Genomic DNA, 19,215 nt, shown 5'->3' with positions numbered 1-19,215 from the left:
AGTGAACCATAACTTTGAAACTTACGAATAACTATAGGGCACCACATTTTAATTAAGGAGCAGGAAAGATGACATGATATTGAAATCATCCTGATGAGTGAGTTTGCTAAGATTAACAGAAATTGGGACCTCATCTTTGGAAATTCAGACAGTAATGATTTGGGAAATCACTCATGCATTGAGAAACTGGAATAAGAGATAATAAATTAAATGTGTCTCTGTGTGTCTCTGAGTGTGGGGATGAGATGGGTAAGGAAATGACAAAGGTGATGGAGAAACAGAGTTGCCATATGTATTAAACAGAGGGCAGAAAACACATAAGGGCAAACTTCAGCTCCATTTTTCCTCTGTATTCATTCATAGTCCCCTGTAAGAAAAATCTTTGATTATTTTATGTGTTGCTATAGACTGATAGATTCTTTTTTAAAATTATTCGACACATTTTAACTCATTGCTATTTATTTATTTTGATGCTCAAGTTGTTCCAATTGTGCTTTGTGATAGTCCATCTGTGTTTTTTCTTTCAATTTTTAATTTATTTCTAAAGATGTTTTATTATTTTATTTAAGAATGTCAACTTTACCTAATCAAATTTGTTGACAAAAGTTTTCTTCTCTTATTATGTGTTTAATATCTATGTATATTAATTATAGACTTTGTTCAAAGTTGTTTATTCATTCCTTTTCACAGTTTTGTGAATCAATATTGTTAATACACTTTTTAAATTTTGTTATATATTTTAATAACAAATTTTCGCTTTGTTCATTTTGCTATTATTTGTTTTTCATTTCATTTATCTACTTTTAATTTTCATCTTCTTTTGTTCTGCATTCTTAGGACATATTCTGCTGTTCTATTCTACATGTTTAAGTTGTATCCTAACAAGGACCATATTAATATTCAAAATAAAATTCTTTTGTATTCTTTTTATTAAAGTGCAATGACTATATACCTATCATATAAGTATCATATTAGAAGTGTCTTAAAATGTCAAAGTGTATCATTACCTTTATTTTATTATTTTGAGAATTTTTTGAAAATTATTCTAGCTTGTCTCACTTGTGTACTGCACTGAGACTAAGCTGAATCTTTGGTCATAGTTCACTTTGTAGTTCATTTCTCAAAGCATTCATCATGCTGATTATTGTCAATTTTGCATATATATTACTTAAGACTTTGCCTAGGACTTGATTCACAGATTTAAGAAATCCCCTTTTCTACATCCCTCCTCTCCACAATTTGCTCTCACTCTTTAGATGAAAGGAGAGAGCTCCCACTTTCTATTGTTGTTCGCTTAATGCAAAAGGGCAGGGGTAGGTTACAGGGCTCCACAACACAATCTCTGCATTGATTCCTATGAGGGGGGATGGTCCCATATCTGGTCATTCTCTTTTAAGCATTATTCACTGTCACCTGGCTTGCTTTGCTGTTTTTGAGAAATTAGCTGTAAATATAATAAATACCATTTTATAGGTAATCTCTGGCTGGTTCTAGGATATTTTATTTGTCTTTTAGATTCTGTAGGTTCACAGGTTCTTAAAAAATTGATTCTGCTTGAGATTCATTTCCCTTCTTGAATTTAAAACCATATATCATTTATTAACCATGAAGAACCCTTATTTATATTCTCTTTGAAAATTGCATCTTCACCTTTCTCCTTCTGTAACTTTTATTAAATACATTTTAGACTTTATCACTTTGTCCTTCCTTTCTATTCACTTTTATATCCTTTTTGTTGATTATCTATACTGTATTCAGACATACTGTAGTTGATCTATGCCAACTTTCAAGAGCCAATTTTAAATACTCAGAAATTTTGTGAGCCACTTTTAAACCAGCATTAATTTGAAAAGTTATGGCCAGAATATTTAAAGCTTTCAAATGTTAAAATCAGAGTTAATTTTTTGGAAGGAGAGTATTACTAGCATACCGCTGATGATTCCTTCAGATGTATCATCCAATTTCCCAATTGTCTCTTTAGCTACATCTAATGTATTTAACCATTAGAAACCCTTAGTTTCTAATTACAATGATAAATTCTAAGTAAAAGTTGCCATTGATTCAGTTTCAAGTCAACTTTGTCATTTTTAATAGTGTCTTGCCCTCATATTACATACATTGTATGTTCATATCTTTATTTCATAATTACAATGGCTATTACCTTTTTTGTAGTTCTGATTTTCTGTTTTAAAGTATATATGATTTTGTTTATTATTCTTCATGTCCTGTTAAAACTCTAATTTTTAGGCCATAAGACTTCTCATGTCATATTTTATGAATAAGTTAGAAATAATGCTTTTAAATATCTAAATGAATGATAGTTTTAAATTTTGTCACTGCATTTTTTCAGGGGTGGGTGGGATTTCTTGATACTTTCTCTACAGCCTTATCTAGGAACATGCTTTAAAAAGATTATTTTCTAATTGAGTGAAATATTCTAGATATATTCTGAAAAACTAGTGTAATTTTTTCTTTGACAGTTGCCCCAGTGAGTTCACCAGCACATGCTACCCTCTATTAGCAAGTAATCATTCTCTGTTTTGGTCTCCAAGAATTTCTTTTATTTTGAAGTGGTTTCAGGAATACAGTCAAAATGATAGCTATAAAAACATTTTTTTCCAGAACCTTTTGGGTTCGTTTGAAGAAGTTTTATTGCATATGTATTTTAGTACATTGTTAATAAGCAAAGCTGATGCTATATTTAGTGTTAATTGGGGCAATGTGTATAAATTGCTTAGACATAATGTAATTGATTATCATTGAAATGACACACATACTGTATTATGTATATGTGTAATGTATTATGCATATCATAATTTACATAAATGATAATCAATTACATAATGAAAACATTATGTAATTGATCATTGATTTTGAACTAGTGCATTGGATAATGTTAGAATAAAATTTACCAATCCATAATCCAGTGGTGTGGTAAACATGACTAGTTATTAGCAAAATTCTACGTTTCTTCTTCTTCCAAGAATGTCTCTCCTTGACTTTTTTTATTTTGTTTTATTTGAGATGAAGTTGCACTATGACGCCCAGGCTGGAGTGCAGTGGTGTGATCTTGGCTCACCTCAGCCTCCGCCTCCCAGGTTCAAGCAATTCTTGTGCCACAGCCTCCCAAGTAGCTGGAATTACAGGCATGCACCACCATGCCCAGATAATTTTTTTGTATTTTTAGTAGAGATGAGGTTTCACTCATCTCTTGTTGGCCAAGCTGATTCAAACTCCTGACCTCAAGTGATCCACTGGCTTCGGCCCCCCAAAGTGCTGGGATTACAGGCATGAACCACGGCACCCAGACTCTCCTTCTCTAAAGTAATAATCGTGATTCACTTTGGTCAATGAATATCAATGTAAGTGATGTGTATCATTCCTGGATAAAAAAGTATTTCAGAGTTAGTTTGACATTATCTATGCTTTTTCCCCCCCTTAATCTGGAAAGATATGTTGATATGAAGATACTACAAGATTGAAATAATCTAGAATGAGAGCCTACCATATAGAAGACATCTGTCTTTGAGAGTTACCTAGTTCCTTGGTGCACATTGGCAGAGTAAGAAATAAATGTCTGTAAGTCATATATATTTTAGTGCTGCATAACATAGCTTAGCTCAAAGGATGCTGTGTTTTTGCTATGCACTATGCTCATAGTATGCTAGTTTCTGCATTCTTCATATTTATTATATATTCCTACTGCTTCATATACTACACTTGTTCCCCTTTACCTAAATAAGCTTTTCTTAAATCTGAAAGTCTTTTGAACCCTTTCACTTTTATTTAACCATGGTTTTTGTTCAATATAATTTAAACTTTTGGAGATGTTGATAATATATTAAGGTTTTTTTTATTTATTTATTTTACTAAAGTGCTTAGCTCAATTTGCTATCTACAGTCTATGTTCAATGGTTATTTTTTAAACAAAGTGTTTCAAATAAAAAATAAATTTATGATCATCTTTACACCATTTCCAAGAATATGTCCAACCAGTGAAATACTAAGAGGATTAGAGTATAATGTACAGACTTTTTCTGTCACATAGAATATTATAAGAATATGTTAAATAGTCACTATGGTAATATATTTGTAAAATGTGCAATTTATAGGAAAAGTAAATTATTTGGATTAAATGATCCTTTAAAATAGCAATAATCATCATCATAATAATAAATAGCAGGTTGTGCTTATGTATTTGGCCATTCATTCTCTCACTTCAAAATAATACTGACTGGTTTCGGTCCATACCCCAAAGCTATTACACATGTTTTATAACAGATGTTTTATTGCCTGGCACTTTGCAAAAGTCATCCATCCAAAATACTCTAATATGCCCCCAACCCAACCACTACTGAAAATGAAACAGCAAGAATGCAAAGCAACCGAAAACAAACCCCCTTAAAAGTCATTCTGGATCATAGGAACTCTTTTGTCCTTGAGTTTCTCCACATGATATGTTTCCTCTTTCTTAATTAAACTTTGGTCTTAAAATTGAGAACTGTAGGGTTTTGTTTTCTCTTTTCTTTTGCACCAGGGCATCAGGAGTCATGATAATGAGTTATGTTACTTGTAAAATATGTACATTTATCCTTCCTTAAATGCTTAAGATTTATCAATAATCTCACCTACAATTCTTAATATACTGACAGAAGATGGACACCAGAAGGAGAAGGCTATTCTACTTTACTGTACACTTTTGTAGATTATTTGACACCATGTCTGCCTGCCTGTTAGTCTCAATCCATAGTTTGTAAATGCAAATGCTTCCAGCGTTCAGACAAACAAAGCCAGTCAATGAAAAGGGTAATGGTGGTTAGGAATAAAGTATTAATAATAGTAGAGTGAATAACAAATTTTAAAATCCCAAGGAAAGCGTATTTAAATAAAACTGTTTTACTAGAAGAAAACCCAGCCTCTGGTCTGCCAGTCTGCCAGTTTGCGTTTCTTTGTAACTAATACGTAGCATCACTGTGCTACCCAAGTCGGGGCAGGGAGGTGCTGGGAAGGGAAGGGCGTGGTTCCTCGCTAGGGCTCCACCCTCAGGCCTGTGCCCACAGACCTAGGTGAGGACAGGCACTCTTACATTGGTGCCCAAATATTGCATTTCCCAAGATCATCCTGGCCTGCCACGCCGCCATCCTGTGCCTATAAAAACCCTGAGGCCCTAGGAGGCAGACACAAGCGACTGGACATCCAGAGAAACACATCGACAGAGTAACACACGAGCGACTGGACGTCAAGAGGACCTCGGGAGCACACGGATAGGCACTGGCATACCGGCAGGCCATCGACCAGCGGAACGATGTAGAGTTTGGCCGGCGCGGTGCGGGGAGAGCCCAGACCACTGAGTGGCCCAACTCCAGGGGAAAATCTTCCCACTCCATCCGCTTCTGGCTTCCCGCATCTGCTGAGCGCTACTTCCACTCAATAAAACTTGCACTCATTCTCCAAGCCCAGGCTTGCTCTGATTCTTCCGGTACACCAAGGCAAGAACCCGGGATACAGAAAGCCCTCTGCCCTTGCGACAGGTAGAGGATCTAATCGAGCTGGTTAACACAAGCCACCTATAGATGGCAAAACTGAAAGAGCTCACGGCAGCATAAGCCCACTGGGGCTTCCGTAGCTGTAGACATTCACCACTAGATGCTGCCTTGGGGTCGGAACCCCTCACCCTGCCCGTCTGTGTGCTCCCCTAAAAGGTTGAGCAGCAGCAGCGGGGCACTGAAGAAGTGAGCCATTCCCCCTGTCGCAGGCCTTCCCAGGGGAACAAGGGAACCTTTCCCATTTCAGCTGGCTATTGCTTGTATCTAACTTATATACAGAGTCATACTGAGAAGAGCAGTTTTCATTGAAATCTTTTGGTTTGTGGTACATTGGTAAAATTAGTAGTGGAGTGCCCTGAAATTTCAACACTTAGTTCCAAAGCCTCCATACCCTTGCGTCTTTTCGTATGCTTTCAACTATACTTCATAGCAAATGAACCCAGAAACAGCACTTCTCTGTTTCCTTTCCTTTATCTCTGTCACTACTTCCTCTCAATTTCTGTGACCTCATCCTACATCCCATGGATATTATCATCAAGTAAAAACAAGCTGAAGATGTTTCTATGAAAAGTCACTGTGCATTTTCTTTTCTTTTAGGACAAATTAATACAGCAAATCAATGTTTATTATTATTTTGAAGAAGGTCCCAAAAGAGGCCAATCCATTTTAAATATAGTGACTGGAGATTTTCCTCTTGGCATCTGCTCTACCTTTGGAAGCAAATTATTGTAAGGAAAGAGAAAAAGAAGCCCAGTAGCCACTATTTTGTTTTGTTATCAAGTTATAGGGAGATCATGCTCAAGCTCCAAAAGATTTAACTTTTTGTGTGTGTTTGTTTTGTTGTTGAAACAGGATCTTGCACTGTCACCCAGGCTGGAGTGCAGAGGCATAATCACGGCTCACTGCAGCCTCAACTGCTCAGGCTCAAGCAATGCTTCCACCTCAGACTCCTGAGTAGCTGTGACCACAACTGTGTACCACCACGCCTGGCTGATATTTTAAAAGTTCTTTGTAGAGATGTGGTCTTGCTGTTACCCAGGCTGGTCTCAAACTCCTGGCCTCAAGGAATTCTCCTGCCTCAGCTTCCCAAAGGGATTACAGGTGTGAGCCACCGCACCTGGTCTGATCTTTCTTACATAGTTGTAGTCATTATATTATAGGAAATATTCTTACAATAAGTGTTCGTATAGTACCTATTGGTCTGAAGATTGTTTCCATAAATTAGAAATCTTTATAGTATTTGGAGATGTTCCTGTCTACATGTTTGCTTTGTGGTTACTTTGTAACTCCCAGTAAGAACTTCTGGTATGACACTGTCTCCAACTAGTAACAATATCGTCAATGTTAACCTACATTAGGAACTCTGATAATTCTGTTTGTTACCACGTTATGAAATAGGATTGAATTACTTAATTATATCAGGTAATTGAGATGAATCCTCATATTTTGGAATACATAAGAGTTGCTAAATTGTAGCAGATGGTAGAAGGCTTCTGAAAAGTTAGTTCTTTGTGAATACCTGAAAGGAACCTGAGCAAGCTAGGGTGGGAAATGGAGTGATCATAAAGTACCTAATATCCTTTGAAGAGGACATTACACATTAGACAAATTGGTATTCAAATATAAATGTATGTATATATTCACACACGCACACACACACACATCATCCACAAGGCACTTGCGTGAAAAACTTGATGTAGAAAAAAGTTCATACATAATTCTTTTTGGGGGGCCTTTTGTGAATCTGGAAACTTCTCAATAAGTTCTAACTGTGTGAGATCATAAAAATTTCCCAATATGCATTTGATTTCATGGATGAGTTAAAATTTGAAAAGTACCCATAGGAAATATGACTATAAGAATTCCATTATTAATCATATTCACTTAATGGTAAGTTTTAGATATAATGAAGAGGCCCTAAAAGTTAACAGCTTTCTCATTCTTCCTACCTTTGTTTACTTCAGTAATTCCAAATTGTGTCTATTTACATTCCCCATGTTAGAATCAGCTGCTGGGTTCCTTGTGCTTCCAAAGTCTCTACTTGAGAGCTAGTCCTAGATTTCATTATATCAGAACCACACCCTGAACCCCATGTAGCTACAAATGGCAGTGCTAAAAGTGAAGACTATTTGCTGGAAGACTCCAGGTTTCCATTGTATTCACTTTCCCTGGTTGACAGAGGGACCCAAACAAAGCTGCTATTGTAAAAGCTACTTGTGGTACTGCCTAGTCAAAGGCCAGAAAAGCATTTCTTGTCCCAAGAAGTGTAAACACCAAAAAAATAAAATAAAATGGGATGTAGGGCTGTGTGGGGTCAAGTAACTGAGACAGAGGCTCCAAGAAGGTGACTTTGGTATTTTTGCTAATTATGAAGTGGCATGCTTGCAAAGGATCTAGATAGAGGCTATAGTGGGGGCAAGATTGCAGGAATATAGTTCATTCTCATTATTAGTGGATTTCATATTTGTAGATTCTGGATTCACAAAGCCACCTATCCAATAAAATATATTTGTAACCCCCAAATCAATACTTGTGCAATTTTGTAGTCATATGTGACATGCATAGTTCTGTGAAAACTTGAGTCAGCCAGTGCACATGTGTCTGCTTCAGGGTAACAAGGAAAGCTCTGCCTTCTTATTTTAGATTTCATACTCCAAACAAGTGTCCTTTTGACAGTCTATTTAGTGCCACCTTTTTTTTCGGCATTTTTTCTGCCTTTTCTTGTCGATTTTTCTGTTTAAAATGGTCCTCAAGTGTGGTGCTGAATGCTGTCTAAAGTTCCCAAGTGCAGGAAGGCTGTAACATGCCTAACAAAGAGAGTAAGATAAGCTTTGTTCAGGCATGAGTTGCAATGCTGTTGGACCTGAGTTCAATCTTAATGAATGGACAATATGTATGATATAAAGTGTCCTTAAACAGAAACACACCCACATTTTGGTTTTGTATTGATTGGCTGATGGAAATGTTATGATGGGAAGTTCACATATAGTTTAGGATTTGCTAATTCAGTGTTCACCACAACTTATGGAATATAACAGTCACAAATAATGAGAATATATGAACTATAATTTGTTGTTTAACTTCTGTATTTAGCTTTTGTTCCTCTCGCTGGAGAATGAATATCTGCCTGGTGCAATAGACAAGTGATATTTTTTCTAAAAGCACAGAATCAGCTCTAGTCCTACCTCAAATGTTTCACTCACAAGTATAGCCAAGACCCTTGGATATGATGTGTATCCAGCCACACCCTGTTCCTTTGCGAAAAATGACTTTGGGGTTTATGCAGAGGACAATTTGCAGTGGGTACCTGACATACTTCAGTGGCGGACAACCCCCAGCCTCTCCAGCTCCAGACATATACTTAATACCGAAGGAGTGAAGCCAAACTCAAGATGAGTCTATCTATCTTTCTCTTTCTTGATCTTTTCCTTTTCCTTTTTTGTTTTTCAAGAATATCTCAAAGGTAGGTTCTTCTTGTTTCTAAATATACCATGAGCTAGGGAGATGACCACTTTCATCACAAATATCCTTATGTGATCACCTTTTTTATTTTCTTCAGAAATTATGTGCTTGATGCGAAAAGAACCAAAATTTCACCATAATTTTTGCTGATTTTAAACTCAGTCTGCTTTCAGTAGTGAGGGAAATTTAAAATTAGTACTAAGCTCGAAGAGAACAGGTTAGCAGATGCATCTATGTAATTACCATTCATTCCAGAGGCCCCAGCTAGTCAGAATTCGGACACAAAGCCTTGCAATAAAGCTGCAAAATATTCACTTGGAATCTTGGAGTTACTAATTCATTGTTATAACGTGGTTCTCATAAAATTATGTAAAAAAAACTCTTAGTACGGTTGTCAGGGGAAATAACTACCCAGATAAATAGGCATGAAAGTACCATAACTACAGCAGAGAAAGCCAATTCAAAATTGGGCCCCAACTCCAGTCTCCTAATTGGCTTTATTATAGTGTCATATGAATGAAAAGTTCTATTAGCAATGGTTTTAAGTTTAGTCCACTGTTCTATAAAATATTGTCCTATATGCATTTTTACTTAGTTTTATATTATGCTATAGTATAAAACATTTTGCATTGATTCTTACATGAATTTGAAGTGCTTGGGCCAAAATGGCATGAATTTTTGTTGTTTTATTATCATAAGCATTTCTATAACTTATTTTATGTCCAAAATACACTTTCATTTTAATTAAGCAAGCATCATATTGTAGAATATGTTTATATGTAAGTTTTCTCTTTTCCAGGGCTTATCACTTGATTCCATACCCTCAAATAAATGGAAATAAGATGGAACACTTTTGTTTATAATTTCTTTTAAAGACAAAACATAATAGCTGCACTTCTGGGTTCTCAATCTGAAAAGAGAGAGAGAAAGTGTGTGTGTATGTGTTTGTGTAACTGATAACTTCAAACTTGTAGGATGCAAATTATTTTATTAAAAATTATGTACTGTAATGACTTTTAACTTTAATAGCACATCATTACATGCATAATATGAAACTACACACTCACACACACACAGCATAAAAGCTAAAATGTAATGCTGAAATTAGAATAATGACAAATTATTATATATATTGGTGTGAATATATGAACATAACTAAAAATATAACTGAATAGTAGCAGCTCTAATATAATCCCATAAACCAGTATTTCCCCAGTGAATAACACTCACATCTCATTTTTCTAGGACAGAAGGATATATTCCCTGTTTTCCAGGAATCAGAAGACCTAGGAAGAATGTTTTGACTTATTTTCACTACAAGAGCTTTTATAGGATATGCCAATTAATTAAAACTTACTGTCCTATAGATATGGTGATCAAGATTCAAAGTTGGCCAAAAAGTTAAATCCCATTTCCTATCTTCCATTATTAACTGATTTATCATGAAGAAAGAATGACTCAGTCACAGCTGGTGGAATGAAGCATAGGTGAGGGAAAATATTTCTAATTTAAGAAAAAACAAATGATGATTATGTAATGTCTCTCTGTTGATGATTCTATGCATGCTAAATGTTTGTGTCTTCAGTTTGTCCTAATCCTGTCTAATCTGGAAAACGAGAAAAATTTAGTTCACATCTTCATTGTATTCAAGTATTTAACATTATATTAAACTCCAAGAATGTGCTAAGGAGTGTAGATAACACATGCTGTCTGCAGTATTTTCTCAGGAGAAACTCGAGGAGGATGAGTAGGGGGTGAAGGGGAGCGGGTGAGCTGGTGAAACCACAGTTCAGAACAGCTCATCTGAGGACAACAGACACAGCTAGAGCCTTTATTTATTTATTTTAATTACTCTTCTCTTCTTCCTATAAAATGCCTCCTCCTTTGTTCTTAATTTGAAAGCATTCCCCATCCTCTTTTAATTACTGTGCTTTTGATTGACAAGAGCAGAGGACAGGAAAAAAGAAAGCTGTCTCCTTCATGTCCTATTTGACACAATATAATGAATGTATGATGGCTAGTTTATTTTTTCCTTGACAACTTAAATATTTGAAGATGAAATGTGGAATGTAAGAGCATAATGCCAGAGAGCAGAGAGAAATAAGAAGAAGAAAGGAAGTTAATTGGACCAGGAGCCAAATACAATACTCATTTGTGCGTTTGCCTAATAGTTTAATAACTGCCAATTTGGTGCAGGGATTCTGCGTAATTATAATAAGAATTTCATCTCAGCTCTTCCCAGGCAAAGAGGAGTCAGCAAATAGACTGTGTCCACCGGATGCCCTGGTCCTGTGTTTTATTATGTTTACTTTATAATCCCATCATCCCCACGCCACCAGCATGCTTGAGGGGTAGTCAAGGCAGCAGCGGCTGTTCCCTCTCGGCCCCCTGTCTTTCAGAGCTACCCTAAGGTACTTAAGAATGACAGTATAAAGAATATCTGTGCAGATGAGCCTGTAGATTTGGGGAATTGGCTGCTTATAGACAGGGATTCTTTTGGTAGACTTAATTCCTTTAGCAAGGGTGAAGTAGCATCTGTGGGGATTCCTGTCATGTATAAGGAAGTTAGTCATGCTCTCTGTGGAGTTGAGTTTCTTGAATTTTAATGAAACCTATGTCAATCTGTCTCCTCTATACCCTAGTGTTAAAATCAGTGGTCAGCTACTCAACAATCACAACAGTAAATCACAGTAGATAAACCAACCAGGACAGCTCTGAAGAATTTAAGGTTGTGCTCCCCTCTACCCACCTCCCCTTCACAACTAGGACGCTGAGAGAATGCATAATGAACTGGTGGTGTTTCTGCTTTAAAGAGACAGCCTTGTGTTCAAACCAGGAATCCAGATTTTTTTTTTTAATGTCTTTCTTCGCTGGGAAGTTTTTCTTCTCTGTTATTATTTATACTCCCTTTAATAGATCTGTTATGGGTTCTGGGGCTTTTGTACAGGTTAAGTATGACAGAACTGTGCTTTTACAAAATGCTCTGAGAGAAATGCTGATTCTAACCAAAGAAAATGAACTGTTATGCAGAAATTAAGAGAAAGTGTTGTGCATGCCACCTGAATATAAATTAACTGTGGATGATGTAACTCAGGGAAGCAGGTGGCAGTTCTAGATGAGATGTTTACAATTAGCTGGATGCATCACTCTGAGAGCACAGCATAGGAAATATCTCACCCAGATTGGATTGGCTCACAATGGGTTATAATAGCATTACAGCCCTCAGTGTAACTTTCTAATTCTTCTAGGATGTGTCACCACCATCTCAAAGGCAAGGTCATTGGAATGTAACTTTCATTGTCACTTTGCTTGCATATACAAGCCAAAAATGTTTCTATGGAGAGGACCGACAGAGCAAGTTGGAACTGAAAGTTCTTTTTGGCAGAACTGTCCTGGCACAATATGGAACTCTAACTGGTTTCTTAATGGTAAAAGCTACAACCTCCATTTGTCTTCTTGTTTGAGCTGGTAGTTGGAATTACTGGCTGGCTGTTTTCACAGATCTATTGTCTCTAACCAGTGTCGTATTTCTCCTTTTTTTCTTTGTCTTCTTGTGGGTGATGGCGTATTCCACTAAAACAGGCTGACAATTTTTTATCTTTTGGATCAAAACAGACACCCTCCATTTAAATTAATTAATGTTTCCATATTAATAACTTGTTTAAGTTAAAGGAGTGCACATGCAAGCTCACGTTAAATCTCCATTTAAAACATTGCAGATCTTGTTTTTAAATTAACACGTGGCTGGGTGCTAGGTTTTCTGTGTCATTTTTCATGGTTTCACCAATTTACTGTCATTTGATATTTAAATACGTTTGAGATCACTGATTCCAGTAATATCACATCCCACTTATGCTGTCTTAATGTACAGAGAGAGGGCAATGTTAAGAGAAACATTTTGCTCTCTTTCAGGAAATAAACAAAGACATCTTTTTGCTTTTTTAAAAGAAAAAGCATCTCAGATTTAGCTGTCAACATTTGCTATCTGATTATGTCTTACACTTTTTTGGTTTTCTCAGTAGAAATCATATAGTAGATACTCAGTAAATATATCTGATTAATGAAGGTATATTATCTATTATACAAAAATCTAGTTCTTTATATGTGTTTATTTGCAAACTTGGTTTTATAGAAATTCACAAATTTTCACCTTGCATACCAGCCAAGTCCACAGATACTATGTATTTATTAGTCATTAATTAATTAATTTAGTCATTTGTTTCAATAAGTATTTGTAAACATCTACTACGTCTCATTTGTAGTTCCAAAGTCCTGGCAGGCAGGATGATGGTGAACAACACAGACATGTCTTTTGTCTCTCAAAAGTTCCCACCTGGGAAGTGCCATCTATATATTATCCAAATTATTCTGCATTCTTAATGTAGATTTTAGGAATGTATCCACCTTTCAACTATATTTTCAGCTTTTTTCATGTTCTTTTTCACTCTCCTCTAAAACCCAGTCCTATTTTAACATTAGTTGAATGTACTATATAAAGTAGCTAATCAACTTTTAGTCACTGATCATCTAATTTGTATTAAAAATGCAAAACTCTATCTTCTTAATTCAAACTTTTCTAGGCAGGTGTTATATTATTTGAATCCATCCTGTTGATATTAACAATACCCAACATTTTGAGAGCTTACTATGTACCAGGTGTTGTGCTAAGTCCTTTCCTTGACTTTTTTTTTGTTTTATTTAGTTTCTTTAATACTGAAAGTATCCTAAAAGAAAACTTACACTTGATCAAAGGCACATGTTTTATGATATCAGCATTGGAGTCCTAGAGTTTCACATTTCTAGACTACATTCATAATTATCAGCATACATTTCCTCCTTCAAACACACTGTCTTTAACTAAGTGGTTCTTGTGAGTTTTGGCCTATAGTAGATGCTGTAGTATGTTACCCACATTTTCTCTTCAGCACTGAAGCACTTATTCCCCCAGTTGCCAGAACCATTAGCAACTGATTATTCCAATTTCCACCCTGATATGGTTTGGTTCTGTGTCACCATCCAAATCTCTTGCTGAATTATTATCTTCAGGATTGGAGAAAGGGCCTAGTGGGAGGTGATTGGACCATGGGGATGGATTTCCCCCTAGCTGCCTTGTGATACAGAGTGAGTTTTCATGAGATCTGATGGTTTAAAAGTGTGTAGCACTTCCCCCTTTGCTCTGTCTCTCTTGCTGCCATGTAAAGACATGCCTGCTTCCTTTTCGCTCTTCTGCCATGATTGTAAGTTTCCTGAGGTTTCCCAGCTATGCTTTCTGTACAGCCTGCAGAACTGTGAGTCAAGTAAACTTCTTTTCTTCCTAAATTTCCTGATCTCAGGCAGTTTTATAGCAGTGTGAGAACAGACTAACACACATTTTCTCTGGAAATTTTCTCCATTAGAATGAAAAATTTGTATTCTGTTCTTGGGAAAGCCCTCACCTCATTGACTGGTGAATGTGAGATTCAACCATCTAGCACTTTTTTTCCCCCAAGTTTGGACATTTCTGAAGTGGCACACAACTACAGAGCTTTTGTGGGATTGGCCGAGCCTCTATTGCAAATGGATCACTGTTACATTTCACCTTCTGTCTAATCTTGCCTCTATCACTTGCATCATGGAAAAGTCCCCCGAGAGTAGTCGTCAATAAACGTTTTATATGAAAATTTCTATCTCCAACTCTGTTTCATGTGGAAGTCAACCTAAGTTAAGGGCTTGGAAGCTACTAATGATCAGGTACAGTCTATGAGTTCCTAGTCGTGATACAATCTTTGATCAAGAGTGTGAAGAACAAATTAAAACAAGTGGCTTTGAGATACAAAAACAGGTATAAAATAATCTAAAATTGGGTCCTCTGTCATTCTCTATTAATATTAAAATACATAGAATTAAATCAGAGGAAATATTCCTCAGTTTTCCCCTTTAAGATTTTTTTTCACTTAAGTTTCCACACTAATGGATTAAGAAGAATTCTAAGTAGACTTGTAAATGATGCAGGTGAACCCCCAAATTGGGCTCAACTCAGGAGAGTTTTTGGCTTCACCCAGGAAGGAATTCAAGAATGAGCTGACACTGAAAGAAAACAAGTATATTAGAGCAACAGTGTGCAGCAAAATGATTGCTCCGTAGAGAGCAAGACTATCCCATAGTCATAGTGGCCCAGAGTAGCACTTATGGCTTGCTGCTCAGCTGTATTCATATTCACTCTTAATTATATGCCAAATAGGAGTGGGTTATTCATGAACTTTCTAGAAAAGAGGCGAGGAGTTCCCAGAACCATGTAAAGTATCTTCCAGGTAATTACTGTGTCATCATTGGTAAACTAGCATGGTGCTGGTGGGAGTGACTTATCAAAAGTATTATAATTTATATTCCTAGCTGGTTTTGGCTGATATTTTTGCTACATCCTATTTTGATGAGTAGGGTCATTAAAACAAGTCCTACTGATTCCTACTTCACAAATAATACTCTCTCTTTGACCTCTATTGCTCATCTAAACATTTTCTATTCCATAGTAATTTCAACTACCCTGAACATCATAAAACATCTATAATCTATGTAAAACAATTAACCTTTGTTGTTATACTCTGTTGTATTGTTTGCTTTCATTGTACATATAGGTGCTTTCCTTTTCTTCCAATTTAGCTTTTTTGAAACCTCTGTGAGGACAGTTGCCATACTTTCAACATTTATATTTCTACACTTTGCCCATCCTTTCTAGTATTTTGTAGAGTTCAGAATATATACAAATATCTCCAATCGAGAATTATTAAAGGAAAGAAAAAATTCAATGTGTTCCTTTTTTAGAAGCTTTAAAAATTATTCATATAATTGAAGACAGGGAGTCTATTGAAACTTTGATCCTTTATGTTTCCTTTCTTTCTGCTTTATATAGCTAAACAGTTAGCTATATATATATATATATATATTACCAGAATGCCATCTTGCAACTATGAGTTTTGAAGCTGAGTTCTAATATTGTATAGAAATACCTATACTGAAATAGTGATATAAACCACAGAAAAATCAAAGATGAATGAAAACCATTGAAGAGTATATTGCCTGGTTTATTAGTATCATATAGTAGAGATAAACCTGATACAAAACAAAAATAATCTAAATATTTCATTCTATTCAGAAAACATGACTATATGCAGATAAAATTAACCTAAAAGAATATTTTGTGAATATTTTTCTCTCTTCAACTTCTTATTTTTCAAAATGTGGGTTTCTGTGCCTTAACATCTCCTACATGCTGTTCTTGTTGTTCTTGTTGCTCTTTTGACTGCTGCTGTGGTATTCTTCAATTATTTTTTTCTACTATTGTAAAGAGGCTAGGCCACAGCAATTTCTGAGATACTTGAATGCTCCTCATCTTCAGAAAGAAAATTCATTCTCTGCCAGAAACCCATTTCTGAGGTTAGCTAGAATGGCATTTGATCAGTTGGATGCAGTCAAATATCATCAAGATCCCTTTCCCTTCTCTGATATAATGAATGGGGTGATTTCTTTCTCATTTTATTTTGGAAATCTCAGTAAAAATTAATCAAGCATGTTTTACTAAACCCCAGTTGTTAAGCCTCACAATTGATATATTCATTGCCTCCACTTAAAAGGATGGGGAGGGATAGGGCAGAAGGAGTATTCGTTCCTTTTCATTAATGTACATAAATAGGTTGTAAGAATTTCAATTACGCTATTTGCATCCATGGCTTTATTTTTAAGATCGAATTTGGTGCCCCATGATTGCTTATTTATTATTCATAAAGTATATGTTACTTTGATTTGTACATTAATGGTCTTTTCAGTAGCAAAGACATCACATTCAAACCACTTTTTCCATTTTTACTGACATTCATGGAAGACTACTTTTAGATGTTTCAGGTTTCATAATTTTCTAAATATTGTAGTTTCAAGCCAAAAGAATACAAGCATTATATTTTTTGGAATATAGGAAAAATGTCATTTCACTGATTAGAATATTTAAATATGAAACATAAGAAATGATAGGAATATGCTATAGCTAATACAGAAACTGTTGGTGGATATTGGGATGCATTTGGGGCATTTTATTAAAGCAACTAACAAGGCCAATCTCATTTTCACTTCTATTTACATATATGTTGTCAATTATAAATAATAACTTTTAACTTTTCTATCAAGATCCAGATAAAATTGTTATTTTGTGGGTCCAGTTCAAATTGAAAACTATCAGTAATTCCTCAGGGTGAACAATTGCATTTGATTTTATTTATATACCTTTCAGGATCTACTATCGAGCTGGATTCAAAGGAGGCACTCTATGGCCGGGCGCGGTGGCTCAAGCCTGTAATCCCAGCACTTTGGGAGGCCGAGACGGGTGGATCACGAGGTCAGGAGATCGACACCATCCTGGCTAACACGGTGAAACCCCGTCTCTACTAAAAATACAAAAAAAAACTAGCCGGGCGAGGTGGCGGGCGCCTGTAGTCCCAGCTACTCCGGAGGCTGAGTAAAAAAAAAAAAAAAAAAAAAAAAAAGGAGGCACTCTGTAAATCCTAATTATTAATACAATAATAATACAAAGATTATAATGATATGGTGACATTATTTTAAAATACAGAAATGTAGGTTAATTCTTTCCCATCTTTCTCTTGTTTTTCTCTAAGCTTCCCATTACCCTTTCTTTCTCAGTTCTAGTTTTCCATTCAACTCTAGTTGTCCAGAGTAAGACAGAGGAAAAAATAAAGCCAAATGATCCAATGGTGTCAACTGAGTATTACGTGGAACCTGAATTAAAACAAATATCAGTGAAAATCCCATCCCACCAAAAAGCAAGCACTGGATCAGCCATGGTAATCACTGCTGTGGTAGAATACAGACATGAAAAGTCAAGATTCCTGATTCAAAGGGTTTATCATCTTAAGAGGATATGGACATTTATCCTCCTAACTTCCTAACTCTAACAAGTGCTAAAATTGAAATATCAAGTTTTGTATGCTATTGCTTAATAAAGGAGCACTTAGATTTTATTTCAGAACAGTAACTATCTCTTTGGAATTTATAATCTGGCATGGGAGATCACTTACATAAAATATCTTACATATCTGTCATATACTACTGTATAATATAAAGTGAATTTTTCAGCCTTAATTGTTTTCCTAACTAATGAGCAGGGTAAGGTCAATAGTTTGCTAAGCACTTCTTCCTGATATGAAATTCAATTGAGACCTTGGAGATATAAATTTACTTTCTTGCTCTAAAAAACATTTTCAAGTCAGCAATCCATATTAAACAAACAAACAATTAGCTTCTGTTATCCTTCAGTACATCTCAAAAAGAAAATAGAAAATAATGTGCCATCTGAGATACCAACATTCTTCCAATACTTCTGCACAGAATGGGCATCATTTTAGAGTGCTCTTTTAAAGTCTCAGTTTAATCACACAGTGTTTTGCATCCAAAGTTCACTTTCTGAACAACATAATGTACAATGCATTCTGCTTTCAATTCTTGATTTTGTTCTGGGGGATGAAGAAAAAAATCAGTCACTCTAATTCAGAGGTGATTATTTTTCAAGTCTGTTTCTATTACAAACTTTATTTCCTTTTCAACAAATAATTTTAAAAATCATTCTGAAAGCCTCAGGGTAGAACATCAAGCTCATTTTTTTTTCTTTTTTATTTTTGAGATCTTCTTCAGAATTTACTATAGGGCTAGACCCACAGAAGGTGTTGTAAATCCTAGTCACATATAATTGGATTAGTAACCACCCAGTAAAGTGACCTGAAATGAAAATGGATAGGTGAAAGAAAGAGGTAATCATCTTAATGAAGACTTCCTATTTGTAAATTCCAACCAACAAGGTTAGCATGGCTGAAATTTAACAACTCTCATTACCAGGGTTACCTTCTTTTTCTTTTTACTGAAGAGATCAATGACCTTGTTTTGCTTTATGAAGACCTCTCTGAATTGTTGATTGTCTTGATCAATTCAAAAGAAGCAGCTCACAAGCTAAAAATTCCTCCTTGGTCATCAGAGAAAGTTAAAAACAAGCCAAATAAAACTACCAAAAACAAAACAAAACCATAAAGTGCCAAAGAGCAATGTTTATAAGTTTTCAAATAGAAGCTGAAAAAGACCAATAAAGTTTGGATTCAGCTCAAATGTACCATCAACCTCAGGCAGCTCCCCCCGCTGCCCCTACCCCTATTTAATGGTCCATTTGTCTAGT

The sequence above is a fragment of the Rhinopithecus bieti genome, unplaced genomic scaffold (genome assembly GCF_001698545.2).
Source record: "Rhinopithecus bieti isolate Rb0 unplaced genomic scaffold, ASM169854v2 scaffold_14009, whole genome shotgun sequence".
NCBI lineage: Eukaryota > Metazoa > Chordata > Mammalia > Primates > Cercopithecidae > Rhinopithecus > Rhinopithecus bieti.
This window is presented reverse-complemented; position numbering follows the sequence as displayed.